Here is a 10,095-nt window from a genome sequence, read left to right on the forward strand (position 1 = left end):
ATTCACATATTTTGCTATGCAATAACCTGATTAAACACAGATTATTTTAGGAATACGCACCATGTAAGCACAGAATCACTATCACTTTAGAGTTAAGACCCTTTTCAAGAAAGAGCCTAAACATCAGGTTATAAAGCAAAACCACCTTAAGGCCCTTATAATGTCAACTGATATTGTGCTTTAGAGGTCCAAAACAAAATTACATTTAATGATTACCAAAACTAACGCTAACGCTTTTCCCAGTTGGTAATCCAGCCTTTGCTACTTAAAGGACAAAGACAATCACTGTCCCCAGAACACAAAACTCTGCTTTCTGTTTTGGGAATGTATCAAAAACAACATTGTCTCAAGTCAGCTGTTAATGGGAGTCTTATTACTCAGATGTGACTTGGTAATCTAGATGTGCTCCTTATGTGTTAACTCCTCCAGTTATTGAGTTCTATACCAAACAGAGAAGGCTCTGGCTCTGACAAATGAGACCTAACAATGTGGTAATTACAGCATGGAAAGTATGAATTTTCTTTGACAGTGTTTCTCGGTTGTGAGTCATCATGACCCACCAGCGCACAGTGCTAATGCCAACCGAACACAGCAGGAGCTCACAGTACTAACACTCAAATACACAGGGGAGAGAGACGAGAAATGAGCTGCTGGAGCGTTTGTCTGGAATAAAAAGACATATTGATCATTTCTGTAAACCAATACACCGATACTGTGCTTTTGGTTTGTGAGATGTAGCATTCAGGGACCAGAATTTAAATACGATACTGTTTTATGAATTTACTCCACATGATGCTTTTTTTTCAGGCATCGCTTTAATAAACTCACTGAAACATCAGTTACAGGCCTGATGTGTATTTTCTCGTCGTACTACTGCTGCCGCTCTGTGATGCTAGATTTACAAAGTTCCCCTCTAGACATGTTTTATGAATATAATAATATTGATTAGTGAATCATAATAAGTTAGTGCTATTTAGGTCACAGTAAGTTGATAAAGTGATGCCTACTTGCTTGCTAGCAACAAGTTAAAGGCCACGGTCCAATGAAAACAGTTCAGAGTTCATGTTCTGCTCTGAACAGATATATGAACAGATCATTTTATGGTTTCAATATTCCCTTTAAAGCTTTAAAATATTGCTGGCTGACATTTCTCATATTTTTTGTGATCCTGTGCAGTGTTGTTACTTTCATAATGTAATATATTACATATTACTGGTTACTTTCATTTGAAAGTAATAAGCTAGTTTACGATATTACTGTCTGTGTAGAGTAACGTGTTACTTAATACAATACTTTTGTGTCACTTTCACCAAAATAACCGCAGAAGTACGACTTGGCATTGTAAAATGTAAGAGTGTAATGTTTCATAGCAGGTTATCAAAGTTTATTGCAGTTCATTATAAATCCAGCGGTGGGCAATATGTGTGTATAAGAATGAAATAATAAAACAGGTTAAATTAACTAGAGTACTGGTATAAACACCCCTGATGTCACATACAGTAACTTGAGGATGAAGATATAGACAATAAGGTCCTTGTATCTGACTTTTTCTGGGTCTGTGAAGCAGAGAATCACTTAATATTACCACAATATTTTAATAATATTTTCAACACATGTATTCATATATTATATCAGATGAGTACTTATTCACAAGGGCTCCGAGGGCATGGGCATGTGTGAAGATCTCCATTAGCTTTATCTCTGATGTGAGTTTGTCCACAGTGTCACTAAAACCATGACGACACAGCTGCAGGATGTCTGCCACTTGTCTGTGGAGGCAACATGAATTATCTCCATGGTGGTGTAGCTGCACTACTGTGCATGATGGCCTGGAGGGTCATTTCTGCCATCTGCTGAAAAAAAGGCAATAAAAATAAAATCCAAAAATAAAAAAAAATATGAGTTAGCTGCTTATATGCAATGACACCGCCATTGCCTAATGTCTTCAATACTGATATAACATGGTTAAGTTTGAGCTACACACCTGTGACCACAACATCTTTCCCTTGAAGGCGACTGAGGGCTTCAGTCCTCATCTCTTCTCAGAAGTAAGTGTCCTGAATGGAGAAGAAGGTGTTCTTGTTCACATATTCATAAATTTGAACGAGAGGACAACCTTGACGTAGTTGTTGCCAGACGACAAAATGTTGGTTGACAAGAGAAAATCTCAAGCTTGAATCCCAAACTTCATTACAGGCTGGGAATTCCAACTCAACACGCTGGGTTCACTGGGACAGATCTAAAAGTCAAATAAAAGTAAAAAACTGCATTAGTCATGTACGGCATTGGCTTTCACTAGAAATTAACATTTTTATGTGACCATACAGTTATGATATGCTGTGACTGTCAAGACTTATCCATATGACACTTGTTTCCGTGCCCTTTGAAGTGATATTGATCTCAAAGGGGGAAACGCAGTCGCACACCACACCAGTCTTCAAAAGGTTTGTACATTAAACCGCAGGCAGGATCACAAGTGTAGTGAGTTGTCTCAAGCTGTCCTCATATACTACTGAAGCTCTGCCACCTATGATGCTATTATCACAAAGACATGCATGGAGGGTTCTTCATGTGCATGTGTCTCGTCAATTCCAATAACTTCAAGTCGATCTATAGATGGTGCTTTCTGTAATGCTCCGTCCATTCTGCTGAGGCATACAAAAATAGGAGAGTAAAATAATAAAAAAAAGAGAGTAAAATAGGAGAGTAAAGACTGACCGATAACATGGTGAGGGAGGAGAACATTCATCTGCCCAATCAATTCTGCAGAGAAGGACATATTCACAAATTAAATTCAGTTTTATTGTCATTACACATTGTGCAGGTACAAGGAAGAAGGAGTGCACATAGGGAAATACATGGCATAAAAATAGACTTAGTATATATACATAGTGAGGCATTAATTTAATATAGTAGAAAAAATAGCAAAAACACACTAGAAAATAGAAACAGTATGTACACATAGTAAGGCAGTAATTTAATATAGTAATAAAAATAGTAAAAACATGATAAGAAAAATGTCAACGTATGTACAAACTTGCATTATATATGAGGTAGTATATATCAGAGAGTATTTGTAGTACAGTCATTAAAAGTGCAGAAATGTGGGGAGAGGGGAGGGTGTGAATGTTGGTAGGAGACAAAACATAGAGGGGAGTGTGTATGCATGTGTGTACGTGTGTGTGTGTCCCGGTTCAACTTGGAGGAGGTCAGGGTGGGTGAGTGTGTGTGTGTGTGTGTGAGAGCAGAATTCAGCTGCTCTTTATATTCCAACCGGTGGATTCATGCCACCCACCAAAATTGAAAAGTGCGTAATGCCCTCTCTACAGCCAGCAGAAGAGGACCTGCTCCTTGTGTAGGTATAAAGGGCTCATTCTAAGCTAACGAATTTATTATACACTAATTAAAACATACTGATGAATATTAAATTCCATTTCTGCCAAGTCTGTTCCACTAGATGCCTCTAAATTAACTAAACACTGCACCTTTAAGGAATCAAAACACAAAATATGTGGATTATGTGGTGGTTTCTATGAGTGTTCCTCCCTGACGCTTTTTCATCAGGAGGGGATCTGAGTCAGTTGAAGGTTTTTTCCACTGGCACTTTTGGCCATGCTAAGTCAAACCATACTGCGCTGATTTGCGTTTCTATTACTGGTTTTACTGCGCTGAGTTGTGCCCGAGATGGACCATCTCCGGAGTCTGGCCAAAGCGCATCACAACGACCTCCCTTCCCCCCCTCAAACAAGCATGTGTTGCGCAGCTACGTATGTCTGCTGGACACCAGAGAGAAAGACGTTTTTAAAAGCCTCTGTGTTCAACTCTCAGTACTTTTGTAGCTTCTAACTGAATTTAATATATGAATTTCTGGTTTAAAGTTTGAGGTTTTGTAATTTCTCCAGTGTTTGTTTGTACTTTCAGATATCTGCTTCATTTTAACATTTCCTGACAGCTTGCAGCTGTTTCAGTGCCGTGTTCCTGTTCCTGCAGATGAAAACACATTTCCTGCTGCTTCATATTAAAAGCTTTCCACTGAAAAACTAACAGGGGGCTTTTATTGTGAAGAATTTATAGGAAATTAAATGTGTTTATCCACCGTTTTACAGCCACAACTTTGACCATGATGTGTATATACAACCCGCTGCAAAAAAGATACAATGACATCTCCAAATTACAGAGTGAGGAGTGGAAATCGGTGATGATCTTTGCAGCCTGCATGAGCAGCTGTTTCCCAGATCTAACAAGGTGTTTCAGCCTCTGCATGCAATATTCAAAAACAAATGCACTACATGCATCCAGACTCCCAAACTTCCTGCCCTTTGATGCAGTATGCACAAGTGGGTGGACATTGTATAGCATGAACTGATTGCTGTAAATGTTCTTGGCTCTAGACACAAAGGAGGCCATGAGCTCGAGCTGAGAAGCACCTGATTCAGCTGCATTTTTGCTGGAAGCTGCACAGAGAACCCTGTTTCAACTACGCCACCAGCTCCTCAGCATACTTGTTGCGGTCCTGTCAGTGCGGGCTAAGGAGATTGGGGGCTATGCTGAACTGCATGAAGTGCTCGTACAACTCATCCTTCAGAATCCCCTTCAGCACAGGTTTTCCTGTATACACTGCAAATTGGCGCAGCTCTGTGGCCTTCCATCTATCAAGATCTTCCAGCTGTCTAGGGGTTTCTAGCAAGGCAACTGGGCATGGACTTTCCCAATGACAGCATCCTTTCACTCACTTGACCAGCTGATATGTGTGCCCACATGCAAAAGTTTTTTCATTAATCCTAAGCAGGCCATTGGAAACCGTGACACCATGTCCAGTGGGAGCCTCATTTGTGGTGTTGGTTTAATGTTTTCATTTTGTTGAAGGGACTCCTTCTCGCTGCAGAATTTTTGATCAGTTCTAAGACTAGATCATACACCCCGGGTATGTTATTCTTCCTTCCCATAAACCTCTCTGCTCACACTTGTCACAGCTGTGATAACCCGTATACTGCTTGACGTTTTTCACAAGCACTTAAGCAGGTGCATCACAGACAACACAGTGAATTTTTGGCTTTGATGGCTCCAACATGTAAACCATCTCTGAGTATCTCTTGTAGGTTGTCAATCATTTCCTTCAAAAACTCAAGAGATGTTGGTCTTGAGGAACCAAGTGTTGGGACTACAGGGAAGACTATGTTTGGTTGAAAGTGAATGCAGCAGAGGACCGGCCACATTATTAACTTGCTGCTCTTGAAGAGTGACAAGCCGTCAACATTCAGAGAACTTTCTATTTCTCCTACTTCCTCAAACATTTCTCTGGGGTAATGTTGCAGCTGTTGTATGTCTCCTTAAAATCAAAATGTATGTATTGCATGACTTTATACTGACTGGAATATATTTTTGTACCTGCAACAGGGTAACAGTGGAAGGCAATTCAGAGTGGCCATGAATTTTTAAACCCCTCAGGAGGTCATCCAAGGCAATGTGTGAGACTTGGTGTTTTGAGGCCCACTCCTGAAGAAAGTCCTTCAATGAATGTGGACTATCCTCCTCTTCAGTCTCTTCTGAGGTACTTCTCGCCTCCTCTTCAGCAGCCTCTAAGTCAGAGGCAGGAGAAGCCGCCACATCTCCTTGTTCCAGCCCATTCTCACCTCTTCATGTACGGTGTCTGATTGTTGATGATTCAAGGTCAGCAGGGTCCTATGTGAATGTTTCCATTGCCGAGTTTACTGCAATTTCTGCAACCTGTCTATCCTGGAATTAAAAGCATGAATTGTTAAAGGAAATATTTCTGTATTTCATTTATTTTTACATTTGTCCCTATATTGTTCTTAATTATATTTTATCAAGATACCTTTAAAATACCTATGAAACACATTCACAGCCCTTTGAAGTTTTCATTTCATATTGTTTTATAGCACTGAATGTAAGTAGATGTAATGTGTCCTTTTTGACACTGATCAACAGGAAGACACTTTAATGTTAAAAGTGAAAACTTATCTCTAAAAAATTACAATTAATTACATAGTTTTAAAATACAAAATACATGTTTACATATCCACCTGTCCAAGTCAGCATTTACAGCCTTGTGTCTGTGTGGATAGGTCTATATAAGCTTTGTATATCTGGACAGTTCAATTTTCTCTGTTTCAGCCCTCCATCCAGACCAAAAAGGTGTTATTATCCCCCAGAAATTGAGCTTTTACAAAACAGGCTTCAATTCAGAGTGCATAAATGTTAAAACTCCAACTTTGTGTTTCAGTGTCTGTGAAGTTGTCAGGGCGTTTTTAAAAGGATGATGGGGGCTGTTTAGCAGTGGAGTTAAAATGGAAAAGAACTTTCTGCCAGTTATTTTTTTATGTGATCAGTCATTTTAAATGTCAATATAGCCGAACAAACAGCACAGCTGTTGTCATTAACACAGTTATGTTGATTTCGTCAGACAATGTCGAATTAATACAGTAAAATAAGGATGTTAACAGCGCAGCAGCTTGAGAATGATTGGTAGTCTAAATGTAGTGTTTATTGGCCACGATTAAATTACTAATCTCATTATCAGACAATAGAAACTGGAAAAAATATATAAATGAGAACAAATATACTGTGATTTCTGCTGTATTACAGATTTACAGTTGTGCCATACTTTACTTCTCTTAATGCTTGATTGAACCGTACTCCAGTTCATGTTGAGTGACTTGAATGTTTTCTTGTATCCATCCACTGAATAATAATTTTCAGTCACCTCTTTGTTGAGTTGCTAAGGGTTTTTCTTGGGCTTTCAGAAATTGTTTTCACCATTTTTGGACATTTCATAGACAAAACAACTAATTTAATAATCAACATAATTGTGCTTATTAATTGATAATGAAAATAATTTTAGATGCAGCTATAAATACTATTTTCCTGTTGACAAACGCATCTTTATTTTTTAATTGGGCAATAACACAAACATGCCGACTATCCATAGCTCTAAGTATACTGTGTATCACAGTGATGGCCTGTAAATCAGCTGTATTTACTAAAGGTGGTGGTTAACAGAATCTTGCATAACTTTAAACGATGGATTTTATGGTTGTGTTAGATAATCTTGTTGACAGATGGCTGGGATATTCCAAGTTCAACAGCTCTGCATAACTACATTTACTGCTTGGCTGGGTTGTGATTAATTTCATCTCCAGTCTCACTGGATTGTTTGTTTGGTTGTTTCTTTAGTAATGTTTCCACTGCTATCAAAATGCCCTTTGAACTTGTAGTCGATGTTTTTTTTATAAAGACTCAAGTCCTCTGGACTACACCTAAATTCTCTTAGAATTAGGTTTTAGTTATATAATACTTTGTGAATTTCTTCTGGACAACATAACCAAGAGTTCTTACATTAGCACTGACATGCCCATTTATTTTTAAGTTTCTTTTTATTGCCTAGTTAAGAGTTTTGTTTAGCCATAGGATGTTTTCTGTATACAACCAAGTCAGGAGAAACTACTAAAAATAAGACATGCAATTTTTTGGTCTAAGAGTAATTGACAAAGCATTTCAGCACTTAAACCAACTCCTAATTCTCAGAGAAGTCGAAGGTAGTCCAGACAACTTCCAAGCAGGCTAACTAAGACCTACTTGTAATCAGTCAAGTACTGCAGGAAATGTGCCTGTCAGCATTTTGAAAAAAAATCCAACAATGATAAACTTTTAACAACATATTTAAAAGATGGCTGGGTTAAATAAAGAGTGAGTCAGCTCACCAACAAATCAAAACTATGGCTGTGTTCAGAATCGCATAGGTACTAACATACTATTTATACTAAGTATGACGTAAAATTGAGTATGTAGTGTGTTGCAACAGCATATATGTGGATTTTGTGTATGCGAGGAATGCGGATGTCTATTAGATTAGCAAGAATTTCTGAGTATGTGGTGTGAGCTTACTGGGCCTGTCATGATAATTATGTTATCGATTTATCGTACAATATATGGACATGACCTCGATCATTTCTGCTGACCTCAATATTGCCCATTGTGTTTACGTGCGCGTTTGTTTACATGAGAATGTCTCTAACATTTTAGTTAACAAAAGCAGGTTGTTTCCAGAAGGTTTCAGCATTTTGATAAATCCAGTTTTAACCGCTAACCACTACTGAGGAAACACCCAGTACATAGATTGTACATTATGATACAAAAAAATGATCGATTTACTGCTTGTTTTTAATATCATTAAGCAAGCTGACAGCAAAATATCATTATAATCCGAGGGAACATTACTCAGTTGCTTCATGTTGATTTTGAGAGACTATATGCATCCCCACTAACCTGGAAAAAGTTGTAAAGAGTAGTGAGTGAATGCTGCGTGCTGTTTCTCTTCAATAGTTCGCTTAATGAATTGGAACAGCATCTGTACCCTCAGACTCTGGTCCCCAGAGGAATCACAGCTAAATACCACCATCTACTGACATAGAAGAGCATAACAGGAAATACAATGTACAGCCTGAGTAATACTAATGTGGTGGACATACATTTCTTTTTGTTTTATTTTTCAAGACAAACAGAAAAGGACTTATGTATATATGAACTATTTAACTAAAAATTCCTTTTTTTGTGAGCATCACACTCTCCTCAACAAATAAAAATGGCATTTTGAATAACATTTCTAGAAACCTAAAATTTTCCCCAAACTCTTCACTCCCAATAGTGAACATATGCTGGGTGTGTGTGTGGGTGTGTGTGTAGGCTGCAGGTATGGTGTAAGTGAATAAGGTCCTGGCACCTCCCAAATAGGTCAGGTAAGTATACCTGTGTGACCATGTTAACTGCAACTGTGGTATAAACTGGTCTTACAATGGCAATAATATTGTTTATTGCAATTATTTCTGGGGCAACATGTCATCTAACAAAAGTAGTTATTGTGACAAGCCATAATCAATTGCCCCAAAATGCATTTCACCTCTTCAGACTGCGCAATGGGGGACTGCAATACAGTCATGTGATGCAGTCACATGAATACAAAATTGTACCTGTTTATGCATCATAACTGGATTTTTGTCTTTGTCCTCGTATTGCATAGTATCTGGATATTGTGTTCACTCGTTTGTATTGTGTGACAGTTGTATTTGTCTGTTTGTATTGTTTGTGTTTATTGTTGTAACAATGTGTATGCTGCTCTCTTGGCCAGGTCTCTCTTGGAAAAGAGATTTTAATCTCTTTACCGGAGTGGTCACCTCCTCCTCTGTTCTGTAAGGTAAAAAAACATGGCTCCGGAGGCAGGTAAACACCAGCCCTGATTATCCCAAAGTAGCTTTGAGGCTCTTTGTAGAAAATCTTTGTAGATAATTTTCAGTCATGTCTACCTATACACTTTTACATACACTTGTTTGCAGGACAGTTTCTCACTGCAGATTTCTTTTTCTGTAATTGACACTCGTGTGGTTTACCATCACCACTTATAGCTGTGTAGTACAGCCTCTAGCATTTTTCATTTTTTATACAACTCCCAATTCGCCATCTCTCTGTTGGCTCTTTGTGTCTGCTTAAACAGAAAGGGGATTACACATCCTGTTACAGACAGCGAGAATGATGGGTTCGAACTCCCCAAGAACAGGCGGGTCAAAGCATACAGAGCAATAACTACAATATCTGTGACTCAAAATGTTGGTACAGCTGTATAACAATACTCGCACACATATGGGGACCCTAAAAAGCCTTTGAGATTTTTAAGGCTGTAATAGTGATTTTGGAATAGAAACAAAAACAGCATTTCACGCTGTCTCAGGGAGCTGGTCAGCAATACCATTAATTGTTCTAACGTGATATTTATTGCACTCAAGAGGTCTGAATCACTCTGTGTACATTCCACACTTTGTGAGTGACAAAGTTCAGTGAAGTGTTTAACAGTGTTGTTCATAACGTTAAAGTGTCTAAAAGTTCAGGGCTGGAGAGGTTTTTGTTTAGCTCGTCTATAAAATCCTGTAACTGTAAAGGCACTAAAACTTCACCATCATCGTTTAAAACATCCTGGAAGTTTTGGTTTTGCTCATCTGTTAATGCCTGTAACTCTAACAAACTCTCCTTATCCACATTTTCACCCGTGATCACATAAAAAATGTCATGCCCTGATTTACAGCA

This window comes from Thunnus maccoyii, chromosome 17 (assembly GCF_910596095.1).
Source record: "Thunnus maccoyii chromosome 17, fThuMac1.1, whole genome shotgun sequence".
NCBI lineage: Eukaryota > Metazoa > Chordata > Actinopteri > Scombriformes > Scombridae > Thunnus > Thunnus maccoyii.